At 49.0% G+C, this 13,008-nt stretch overlaps 1 protein-coding gene across 1 annotated transcript in view; it reads right to left on the bottom strand.

Moving 5' to 3' along the window:
• Nucleotides 1-13,008, bottom strand: part of LOC126416589 (neurofilament heavy polypeptide-like) — a 190,768-nt gene that overhangs the window by 120,752 nt on the left and 57,008 nt on the right. The gene's annotated exons all lie outside the window — the stretch shown is intronic.

The following is a 13,008-nucleotide window of genomic DNA, read 5'->3' as shown; positions in this document are numbered from 1 at the left end:
AATACAGCATACCTTCCAGTAGCTTACAAAGTGCATTGGCGAGGCCGATGGGCCGATAGCTATCCACATGAAGTGGGTTTTCACCAGGCTTGAGCACCAGAATGATGGTGCTCTCCCAGCATTGCGATGGAAAGACGCCATCGCACGAGATCTGAGTGAAAATGACGAGCAGAAGTCTCTTGGGGTCAGACCAGAGATGCTTCATCATCTGTGGATCCAATATGGCCCAGGAGCTGTGTCAGGGTGATGTGCAAGATCGCTGAGGGGCTCCCCCTCAGCAAATGTGGCGTTATAACATTCACTGTGGCGTGTAGTGAACGAGAGGACTTTCCATCCACCATTTGAGGATGCAAAAGGCTGGGGGGAAGGGGAGTAGTTTCTCTGACGCAGAGGCTCTAGCATAGTACTCAGCAAAGTGCTCGGATATCGCGTTTGCGTCGGCATTGATGGTAACGCCAGGGACACCTGTTGGGGGTCCGGTACACCCAAAAAGAAGGAAGGAGACGTATGGCACCAAATGGTCATCACAGACCTCTCCCAACACTCCTGTCTCCATCATTTTATAAACTGGCGTACATGGTCTCGGAGCCACTTAAAGGCCATCAGATGCTCGAGGGAAGGGTGTCGCTGTAGAGATTGCCGACCATCAGTATTTGCCTCAGGGACTTCCGGCAACAACCATGGGACTGTCTTGCTGGGGGCACCCTAAAGAGCGAGAAATCGCATTTTCTGCCGGAGAAACATTTGTGGTGCTCAACCATCACATCGATGTTACCTTGTGGTGGTGAGTCAACAGGGCACCGGGGGGAAGTTTCCCAGTCCGCCTTGTTTAAATCCCATCTGGGCAGGTGACCATGGGCATAACGCTGGGACAGTGACAGGAAGATGGGAAAGTGGTCACTATCGAACAGGTCGTCATGTGCTCTCCAGTGGATAAATGGGGAAAGTCCTGGGCTGCAAATGGATAAATCAATGGCCGATTAACTGCCATGAGCTGCACTGAAATGTGTGGCGGCCCCAGTATTTAAGAGGCAGAGGTAGAACAGATAGTATAGTTTCGACATCTCTGCCTCTGCCAGTAAGCACAGTGTCACCCTGCCAGGTGTTATGGGCGTTAAAACCTCCCGAAAGTAGGAAAGGGAGTTGATCAGTGGAGCTAATACGTTCAGGGGTACTGACCCATCTGTAGGAAGATATACATTGCAGACAATTATTTCCTCCATAGTCTATTCTGACAATCAGCTTCAAGAGGGGGGCTTGAAGGGGCATAGTTTCATAACAGGCCGAGTTTAGGAGATGAACACAAACTCCATCCAACCTCAACACTATTACAGTCGCTACAGTTCGTGCAATATTCCTTATAGCTCAGGAGGGCAGGGGTCCAGTTTCCTGGAGGGCAATGCAGAAAGCAGGCATAAAACTTAACAGTTGCCATAGCTCAGCCAGGCGATGGAAGGAACTGCCGCAATTCCACTGGAGGATGATGACACGAGACTGGGAAGGCATGTAACATTGAAGGAGGCAGTTTACGCCTCAAGGTCACCTGCTGACACCGATTTATTGCCTGAGCAGTCTATATCCATTGTGTCTGAGGGTCCACCGAGATCCAGGTCCTCAACAGACGCCAGAATTTCCACAGTATCCTCAGAGATACTGTAGGTAACAGTGGTGTGGGTGCCACCACAAGTTCCTTGTTCTTAGTAGTCTTTCGATTTCTCAAACTGTTCCTTTGGTTTCCCTGGCTGGGAGGACTTGGGGGCTCTTCAGCCACTGACGGATGTCATCTTTCCCACCAACAGAAGCCTGGAAAGGGAGTGATCCAAGGGACCGCTTCCTAGCAAGGTGAGCCGAAGAATCATTACACTTCTCTGACTCTCAAGTGGTGTCTCAATTCCCCAATGGTTGGGGTGTTGCTCCCGAAGTATGTGATGGGGGAGCAACAGGGAGGAAAGTTCCCCACCGTAAAGGGACAGGTGCAGTCTCCCAGTTCTGAGAGGCGACAGGAATTCGAGGAACTGATGGGCGACAACTGTTCTTGTAGCGGCGTGGTATGAGGTCACAGCCACAGGATGTAGGTGCTCGAATTTCCTCTTAGCCTCAGTGTAGGTCAGTCGGTCCAGGTTCTTATATCCCATGATTTTCCTCTTTCTGTAAAATCCTGCAATCTGGCAAGCAAGGTGAATGATGGAGTTAAAATCCTCTGGGTTACTAGGCCGCATAATGTTTCTTCTAAAATGATCTACGTTTCGACCCCTCTGCTGGCATCTTCCTCAGGATGATCTAGTGTCCACTAGTGCTAGAACACTGCCAGACTAGTGTCACGTCCGCTTATAAAGGGGGAGTTTTCACGCGTTCGTGCTGGAGAAGTGATAGTATTGGTTAAAATTCATATGGCTACCATTGGTGGTCCATAGTCCTAGGCCAATTTTCCTGCTCTGATGCAGGAGGGGCGTTGTTAGCTTATCTCCTGTGGATGCCATTGGTGGCCCATCATTGGATACAAAGGCACTATTCTACACTTACGTTGGAGAAGGGTTATTGGTTGAAATTCCTGCTACCGCTATTGGTCGGTCGTCATCATAGGCTAGATTCTAAACGGACAGAGCAAGAGAGGGGGAATGTTTACCCCTAGTATTACTGTCCGCCGAGATGACTCGCAGCGCGTTGTTTATGCCGGTCTCTCACCGCAGCCGCGTATTTACTGCCTTGATGGCGGGGAAAAGAAACATGACGCAGCCTAACTTCAGTGACAACGGCCACGAAAGTCTGCAGACTTCCATAAACCGCTTGTATGGGCAAGAGGTTTATATCACCATCAGAATGGTGAATCTTTACAGAAGAAGTAAATTACTGAGCGATTTGGCCTTTCTATCCCGGTGCCGTGATAATGATGTTATTCCCAGAATCGTTTGAATTAACCATCATGTGCAGACAGTGAAAGCCAGGAGAATCTACCCAAGGGCCAACCAAGCACTTCACGGTGAAAGAATCCAGCAAATCCGTTTTAATTGATGTGCATTTTTCACCGGCGGCAACTCTCACCCCAGGATTGGGATAAAGTGGACAGAATAAAGTTTGATCATTCAACAATGTTTTCGGATTTCAGTGCTATGAAGCAAAAAAGTTCGAGACGTTAGCGGTTAAAGTTCAGAAGGAAGACGCTACTGTGGATCCGAAGCGAGTAGCGGTGAATCTTTCGTCGTAAGTACTCGAAGCAGCTGTTTCAGTTCTGGGCATAGGTCAATTTCCGAACTACACCAAAGAATACCTGCTGAAGAAATCCTAAGTGCCGTCGAAGCATCCTTGTTTCGACTTCCGAAGGTGCAGGCCGAAGAAGACTTGTCGAGAGTTCTACGGAAATCGAAACCTCCGAAAAGCAATATATCGGCGCAGGAAAGAATCTCTTATATAACTCATGAGAAACGAATTCATCGTTGTAACAAAATCGAATAGTGGGAATGCTACTGTTTTGGACGCTGTGGATTATCACAGGAAGATGGAACAACTACTAGCTGATCCTGTGTATCGCAAGTTAAAAAGCGATCCGACGAACAGAATCGTTCGGAAAGTGAGAAACCTGATAGATTCTTGGTAATAGAGCTGTACAGTCTGGAATCTAACACCTCGAATACATGTCTCACCCAGAATGTATGGACTACCGAAAACACACAATCTTTCTTTGAGGCCTGTAGTCAGTGAGATTAACTCGCCGAATTATTTATCTAGCAAAAAGACATAGTTGGTAAAACAAATACTTTATAAAAAGATCAGAAACATTTTTTTAGAAATTGTATGTACACTGAAGGTATCTGCGGGTGACATTCTTGTTAGCTTCGATGTGACGTCATTTACTAACTTCCCAGTATCCGATTACAATGGGGATCATAAGCGAGAATGTTGCTCCAGATATTTGTGACTTATCTGAATTATACCTTCGCTCGAGCTATTTTAAATACAGTGGTGAATTCTACGAACAGGCTGACGGCCTTGCTATGGTCTCATCCATTTCGTCAGTTGGAGCTTATGTTTTATGGAATATTTTCAGCAACAGGCGTTAAGTAGTGCTCCTTTGAAGCCTTCTTGCTAGCTTCGCTATGTGGACGATACATTTGTTATGACCACACGGCGAAGGAGAACTTCATGCGTTCCACAATTTCTTAAATGGGATTCACCCTAAACTCAAATTTACCTTGGAGGTTGAGAGTGAGGTCTGTCTCCCGTCGCTAGATGTGTTGGTATACAGAAGATCTGTTAACACTCAAGGTCACAGAGTGTACAGAAAGCAGACTAACACCAACAGGTATTTAGATGCCACTTCGCACCACCAACCAGCCCAGAAGCAAGCAGCACTCAACACTTTTCACGTGCCTTCCCTATCAGCGATGACATCTCTGAATCTGAGTTGAATTTCTTAATGAGGACACTGAAGGCAAATGGGTATGATAGTTATTCAATCGACACGGCTTTTAAGTTGAATATTTATACCACTAATAAGAATGACGAGGAACCGGCTTCTCACTCCTCAGGTTACCGTTCGTTTCTGGGGTCACTGACCGCATAAGCAGAATTTTAAAGAAAAATGGTATTCAGACATATTTCTTTACTGAAAACTAAAGATTTTTCCGATGGAAAACGGATGCAACTGATTGTCTCTACAATGCAAGCGTATATCAAGTAACATGTGGCTGCGGCGAAGTATATGTAGGCGAAACGGGAAGAACTGTTGAACGCATTAAGGAACACGAACGGCACATGCGGCTAAAACAAGAAATCGGCAGTAGCCGAACATGTGAACTGTGGCTCTGACATCAATTTTAGTAACGTACGTGTACTGCCTAAGTAAACAAACATTTATAGAAGTATTTAACAGGCAGAGGTCGAACTGAGACAGTATAATTTCGACATTTCTGCCTTGGCCAGTAAGCATAGTGCCACCTCACGAGGGGTTATTGGCATTAAAATCTTCCAAAAGGAGGAAAGGTTCAGGGAACCCATCAATAAGTGCAGCTAACATTCATTCAGGGGTATTGCACCATCTGGAAGAAAATTTACATTGGAGACAGTTCCTGCGTCGTCGTCATTCTGACAGCCACAACTGCAAGAGGGGGTATTAAGGGGCACAGTGTCACTGCAGACTGAGTTTAGACGCAAACGCGAACTCCACCGGACACTTTTCTAGTCTCCACAGTTCCTGTAATATCCATTATAGCCGTGGACGGCAGGGGTCTGCATTGCTAGGAACTAGGTTCCATGGAGGGCAATGCAGATAGCAGATGTAAAGGTTAACAGTTGCTGTAACTCATCTAGGCGGTGGAAAAAACTGCCTCAGTTCCACTGGAGGATGACGTGACTCTGAAGGCATGGAACATTCAATGAGGCAGTTTACGTCTCTGGGTCACTTGTTGCCACAGATTCATTGCCTGAAAAGTCTATATCCGTGATGTCTTTGGGTCTGGCGAGATCTAGGCCCTCAGTGGATGCCACAATATCCACCTCATCCACATATGCAGAGCTTGTAGATAGACGTGGTGTGGGTGCCACCGCAATTCCCATGGTCTTCGGGTCCTTTTTGGATTTCTCTCACTGTTCCTTGGCTGGGAGGACTTCACTGATTCAGTCTCGGACTGAGGATGACCAGCTGCTTTTGGGCTGGTGGGTGCCATCTTTCTCAGTAGCAAAAAACGTGGGAAGGGAGTGACCCAAGGGACCCCTTCCATGAGAGAAGCCGAAGAAGACTCCAGCTTAGGAGTGGAGATGGACATCCCTGATGACTGTGTGGGTGTTGCTCCTGAGCTAGGTGGTGCAGGAGCAACAGGAAGGGAATTGCCCCCACCATCAATGGGGCTGGTGTAGTCTTCTGGCTCAGAGGTGCCGGGTTGGCAGAGCTGATTGGGCTAGACATGTAGCGGCTGTGTAAGACTGTCTTGCGTACAGGATGTAAGTGTTGAAATATCTTCTTAGCCTCAGGTACGTCAGTTGGTCCAGGGTCTTTTACTCCATGACTTTCCTCTCCCCCTGGAAAATCCAGCGGTCTGGCAAGCAAAGTGAATGATGCTCTCCACGGCTGACACTGATGGGAGGCGGGGCACATGGATTAATGGGATGTGATTGGCGTCCACATTCTCGACATGTGACGCTGGAAGTACAGGGGGAAGATATATGACCGAACTTCCAGTGCTTTAAGCACCACATTGGGACAGGAATATATGGTTTTACATCACAGCAGTAGACCATCACCTTGACCTTCTTGGGCAATGTATCACCCTCTAAGGGCCAAGGTGAAAGCAACGGTGGCAACATTATCCATCTGACCCCTGTGGATACGCCAGACTAAATGTACACCTCGCCATTCTGAATTGGCGCATAGCTCATCTTATGACTATAAAAGAAGGTACGTATTTCATATGTCACCCTGGACCATATTTGAGCTCTTATGGGGCGTAATGGTTACAGAAACACCCCCAGCTTGTCAGAAGCAAGTAACGCTCATGACTAGGCAGAGGATGCTGTTTTGACCAAGACTGACCCAGATCTCATTTTGGACAAGCCCTCCACCTCCCCAAACCTGTCCTCTAAATGCTCAACAAAATACTGAGGCTTCATCGTCTTGAAAGATTCCCATCAGCTCTCTAACATACAAGGTACCGTGACGAATAAGAGCCACTGCCATCGCTAGCCTGACATTCTTCCCAAGGTGTGGCCAGGAAGGGTAACGATTTGGGGTTTTACTTCTGTGCACTGAATTGAGCCCGTGAACATTAGATACTACTGTTTGACCACCAGCAAGAGATGATGTACTACGCTTCATCACATGTCATCCATCCTGATGCCACGCACTGACCAGGTGCCCTCCCCACAGGCGCCACCCAGTGCAGCAAAGGCCACCTGGCAGGATGGCCATTGCCGGGAGTCCCAATGCCCCAGGGGGATGGGCATACGTGGGGAGTTAACGGCGTAGCCATCAGCAGAGCGATCCCCATGGGGACAGGGGGCTACAACCAACAGGGTACATGGCAGCCCCACCACAACAGACTGGCTACTGTGCTGGATATCAGGTGCAACCAATCAAGTCCATTATCGTCAGCATAGAAATCTATACTGCACAGTTGATGGAAAAATATGCACCTATGAGGGTGACCTCGCCCATCAGTTGGGGGAATGAGCAGAACTGCATATCCATGCCTACGAAGCATGGAATAGGTCTCAGCACATGATGGACATGATGTACTGTGGAAGGCGCCCTTCTCAATAGGCTCGCTCTTTGGGAAAATTTCAAACCCTACAGGGGACCATCACACAGGCCGAAACGTATGAAACTTCAGTCGCCTCTTACGACAGGCAGGAATACCTCAGGCCTGTTCTTACCCCTGGACCTGCAGGGGTAACAGACGGTTTTGTCAGGGGAAAGCGAAAGCCATTGTCGATGCTCCAGGCGAAAATACGATCAGGACAGCGCTGAAGAGGCCCTCGGTAAGACTAGTCCGTGTAGAACTGCAATAGATGGCAAAATCGTCTACGGAAAGAGCCAGAGATGGCCTCCTGTTGGGCATTATAGGGTTAATGGCGATAGCAAAGAGGACGACGCTCAGGATGGAACCCTGATTCACATCATTTTCCTTGATAATCTATGACAAACCAAAACCCACATTCACCTTGAAAAAACTGTCTTGTAAAAATGCCTGAAGAAAATAGGGCAGGCACCCATTGAAGCCCCACGTGTAGAGTACAGAGGATACCATTTCTCCAGCAGTGGTCTTAGGCCTTCTCCAAATCTAAACAAACTGCCAGTCTGGGATATCCACAGAAAACCATTCATGACATGGGTGGACAAAGTAACGAGATGGTCAACTGCAGAACGCCACATTAAATCCACACTGTGCATTCATGAGTAAACGAGCCACCACACCAGCTGTGCATGAATCATACATTCAATCACCTTGCAAACGCAGCTGGTATGAGAGATGGGGGCGGTAGCTGGAAGGAATGTTTTTATCCTTACCAGGCTCAGGTATGGGTATGACTGGCTTCACGCCAGCGTCCAGTAAATGTGCCCTCAACCCAGATGCGGTTGTATGTGTTGAACAGAAAGTGCTTGCCCACAGGAGAGGTGCTGCAACATCTGAATGTGGATGGCGTCTGACCCTGGGGCGGTGGATCAGGATGAACAGAGCATGATCTAGCCCCTTCATGGTGGAGGCAGCATTGTAGCACTCACGATTTGGGGAAGGGAAGTATCGCCCGAGCCGCCTCCGCTCGTTTCCAATGGAGGGAAGCAGCATGATAGTGAGAAGAGCTCTAAGTCTGAGCAAAAGTATGGCCCACAATGTTTGAGATAGGAACAGGGTCCATGATGACACCATCAGCTCCTGTCAGGCCAGAAATGGGAGAATGGATCTGTTCCAGAGAGCCGTTGGAGCTGGCCCACACGACAGTGGAAGGAGTGGAACTGTTAAAAGAACTAGTGAATGAAATCCGGCTAGCTCTTGCTATCCCAAATAACGCGAAGACACTTTGAACGCAGTTTGCCAGCGTAGGGTGGCGGTTAAAAACGCTGAGAGCACGTCTCTGAGCGAATTACCTCGCAGCATGCCTCAGTCCACCAAGGGACAGGGACATGACGTGGTAGAGAGGAAGTGTGGTATAGGGAATGTTCTGCAGCAGTAAGGACGCCGTTTGTGAGATATTCCACATGGTCATCACAACTGGGGAATCTTTCTTCGAGGGTCGTCATCAAGAAGCAAGGCTACCAGTTAGCCCTAGGAAGCTGCCACTTAGGCGTGAAAGCGAATGGGGTAGGAGTCAACAGAGAGAGCACAAGGGAAAGTCGCTCCAGTAAGTGCCAGAAAGAACCAACCAGTCAAGACGATGGGCGAGCTGGGCAGTGCAGAAGGATAGGTCCAATGTGAATAGGTCTGCGACGAGTCTGAAAGGAATGTGGGTGCTCCAGTGTTAAGGCAGAAGAGGGCATCTCTGACACAGATCCTAGGAGAACCCTGGACGACATGCATTCAAGGCACCAAATAGCAAAAATGAGGAAGGTAACTGACAAATAATCTGAAAGAAGTCTCCCTGGTGACACCAAATAATGGGACATCTATAGTACATAGAGAAAAAGTCAGGTGGGGAAGGGAAAGGTGAACTGCCACAACTTTAAGATTGGTAGTCAGCGAACTGAGTTCACTATTAATGTCATCCTCTATGCACAGCATGATGCCCATGTGAGGGGGGATGCCAACCTCAGGGGCAAGGTCAAAACGAATCGGTAAGAGATGTGGAAGCTCAAAGCAGTCTTGAGGGCGCAATTTCGTTTCCTGAAGGCAGAGTACAAGGGGGACACTGAAACGCTAAAAGCAACTGTAAATCATGTTTGTGGAACCAAAGGCTGCGAACGTTCCATTGGAGGAGAGACATGATGAGACGTGGGGGTGTCAACCTTGGCAGCTGCCGAGCGACAGCTGGGGAAGAGGGGCTACTACAGGTCACAGAAGCAGGAGGATCCTGCTCCATAGCATCAGCTTTCTTGTGCAGTCGGTCCCCAATGCACAGAAATGGTCGTTGGTGCACACCAGCGACACAGAGGTTGTCCGTGCTAAGATATGTGCTGACACTATCGAAGATGATCTTCGAGGGGTCGAAGGAGAAGACCTTTGGAGGACTTCTTCAAGCCTTTCCGGTTAGATGTAGACTGGTGTTTGGCTGGAGGGATGGAGGAAGTCTTGACAGGAGTACTCGTTCTGTCCTTTCTAGCCAACCTGTTGTGTAGCTGGTGGTTTCGCCCCTTGAGGCAAGAGTTTGACAGCTTGTTGCACAGCTGGATGGATGGGAGATGGCGACACTACAATGACACTGGGAGATTTCACTACTTCAGAGCTGAAATGGAGGTCACATGTCTGCATGGCCATGTCCTTCATGGAGTGCAGTGTAATAACAGAACTATAGGTACCAGTCGGGAGAACACAGGGTTTGCTACTAGCCAGTAACTTGTGAGCAACTGGATAAGGCACCTTCTCCTTTACTCTGATCTATTTTACAGCCTACTCATTAAGATACACTGGACACTCCCGAGATGAGGTGGCATTGCCGCCACTGCAGTTTATACCGTGGGAGAAGGATGTGGAGAATCTACCTTGTGCACACCCCTAGCACAGGTGGCATTTGGCTGGGTGTTGACAAGACTGGTTAAAACGATGACACTGGTAGCAGCGCATTGGGTTCATAATCTATGGCTGGATAGTGGTAATGTCATAGTCCGCTTTTATCTCTATCAAAGGTGAGAGAGTGCAGGCAGGCACTAAGGAAGAATCTAACTGTTTCATTACATGATTAATGGCAATGACACCCTGATGTGAGAGGTAAGGTTGTATTTTGGCCTCTATTAGACTATCAAGCAGCCTGGTAAATTACACCATAGGAAGAATTCAAAATTCTGTGGGCCTGGACATAACAGGCTAACTGTGGAGAAGTGAGGCAGCAAACAGTAGTTGTGCTTGAGAATCAGAAGTGGCCTCCGAAAGCAATGGGCCGTTCTGTAAACGAGAACAGGATTTCACAGGGCCAACAATTGGATTTACACCTTTTTGAATAATGAACAGATTTACCATGGTGAAGGACTCCATCTTCAGTATGTGAGACCACGAGGAACCATGGTGCAGTGGATAGGGTCTTTGGATCATTAGCCTCCTTGCATTTACATTTTGTAGAAGTTGAGTAGGAAGACTATTAGCTCATTGCGAGAAAATGCCACAGGACTGGCATACTCCTTCATACTGGTGGCCCCCTTCACATGGAGGTAAACCCACCTTACATGCTCCCAAACACCTCCCAAACACCTCCCAAACACCTCCCAAACACCTCCCAAACACCTCCCAAACACCTCCCAAACACCTCCCAAACACCTCCCAAACACCTCCCAAACACCTCCCAAACACCTCCCAAACACCTCCCAAACACCTCCCAAACACCTCCCAAACACCTCCCAAACACCTCCCAAACACCTCCCAAACACCTCCCAAACACCTCCCAAACACCTCCCAAACACCTCCCAAACACCTCCCAAACACCTCCCAAACACCTCCCAAACACCTCCCAAACACCTCCCAAACACCTCCCAAACACCTCCCAAACACCTCCCAAACACCTCCCAAACACCTCCCAAACACCTCCCAAACACCTCCCAAACACCTCCCAAACACCTCCCAAACACCTCCCAAACACCTCCCAAACACCTCCCAAACACCTCCCAAACACCTCCCAAACACCTCCCAAACACCTCCCAAACACCTCCCAAACACCTCCCAAACACCTCCCAAACACCTCCCAAACACCTCCCAAACACCTCCCAAACACCTCCCAAACACCTCCCAAACACCTCCCAAACACCTCCCAAACACCTCCCAAACACCTCCCAAACACCTCCCAAACACCTCCCAAACACCTCCCAAACACCTCCCAAACACCTCCCAAACACCTCCCAAACACCTCCCAAACACCTCCCAAACACCTCCCAAACACCTCCCAAACACCTCCCAAACACCTCCCAAACACCTCCCAAACACCTCCCAAACACCTCCCAAACACCTCCCAAACACCTCCCAAACACCTCCCAAACACCTCCCAAACACCTCCCAAACACCTCCCAAACACCTCCCAAACACCTCCCAAACACCTCCCAAACACCTCCCAAACACCTCCCAAACACCTCCCAAACACCTCCCAAACACCTCCCAAACACCTCCCAAACACCTCCCAAACACCTCCCAAACACCTCCCAAACACCTCCCAAACACCTCCCAAACACCTCCCAAACACCTCCCAAACACCTCCCAAACACCTCCCAAACACCTCCCAAACACCTCCCAAACACCTCCCAAACACCTCCCAAACACCTCCCAAACACCTCCCAAACACCTCCCAAACACCTCCCAAACACCTCCCAAACACCTCCCAAACACCTCCCAAACACCTCCCAAACACCTCCCAAACACCTCCCAAACACCTCCCAAACACCTCCCAAACACCTCCCAAACACCTCCCAAACACCTCCCAAACACCTCCCAAACACCTCCCAAACACCTCCCAAACACCTCCCAAACACCTCCCAAACACCTCCCAAACACCTCCCAAACACCTCCCAAACACCTCCCAAACACCTCCCAAACACCTCCCAAACACCTCCCAAACACCTCCCAAACACCTCCCAAACACCTCCCAAACACCTCCCAAACACCTCCCAAACACCTCCCAAACACCTCCCAAACACCTCCCAAACACCTCCCAAACACCTCCCAAACACCTCCCAAACACCTCCCAAACACCTCCCAAACACCTCCCAAACACCTCCCAAACACCTCCCAAACACCTCCCAAACACCTCCCAAACACCTCCCAGGTGAATCCATCGGCAATTTGGGAAGGCTGCAGCTCAGGCACTCACCCCTCCCTGGGTCTGGCCTGTACCAGGGGTATGTGCACACCCTACCTATCGATCCGGGGCTGGGAATTGCGCGTTACCCAGTCCCCTGTTATGTGTCAGAGGCTTGGGCTGGCCTTCAGGAGTGCACAGGGAGGAAGAAGAGGAAAGAGGATCCTGAAACGCCGAAGTGGAGAATCGAGAGAAGGGAAACAAAGAAAGGGAGCGAAAAACGAAGGTGTGACTTATCTCTGAAACGATACAGAGCAATACAGAACATTCCCAGTAACACCCCAGACATGTTCCAAGAGAGGGGAAAAAAATAGCAAGAGAATGGACACGTAGCACGGAAGGGAGAAAATTCTGCGAAGGCTGGGGCCCATGGTAGCCAAGCAAGAGCCCGCCACAGAGTTGCGAGCACCCTGGGGAGTAGATCCTCGTATGTTTATAACAAATACATTTTACACCATCGACGAGAGCAGGGTCAAGGAAACTAACAGATCAGTGTTTTACCTGCAAATACAGGCTAGGCAGATTCCAAGAGAAGAGAAAAACCTGGATAATGAGTATCAGTAAGGTAATAAGGAACGTCAGCAGTGG

The sequence above is a fragment of the Schistocerca serialis genome, chromosome 8 (assembly GCF_023864345.2).
Source record: "Schistocerca serialis cubense isolate TAMUIC-IGC-003099 chromosome 8, iqSchSeri2.2, whole genome shotgun sequence".
Classification (NCBI taxonomy): domain Eukaryota; kingdom Metazoa; phylum Arthropoda; class Insecta; order Orthoptera; family Acrididae; genus Schistocerca; species Schistocerca serialis.
The sequence above is the reverse complement of the archived record's forward strand: the minus strand, read 5'-3'. Positions and strand labels throughout refer to the sequence as shown.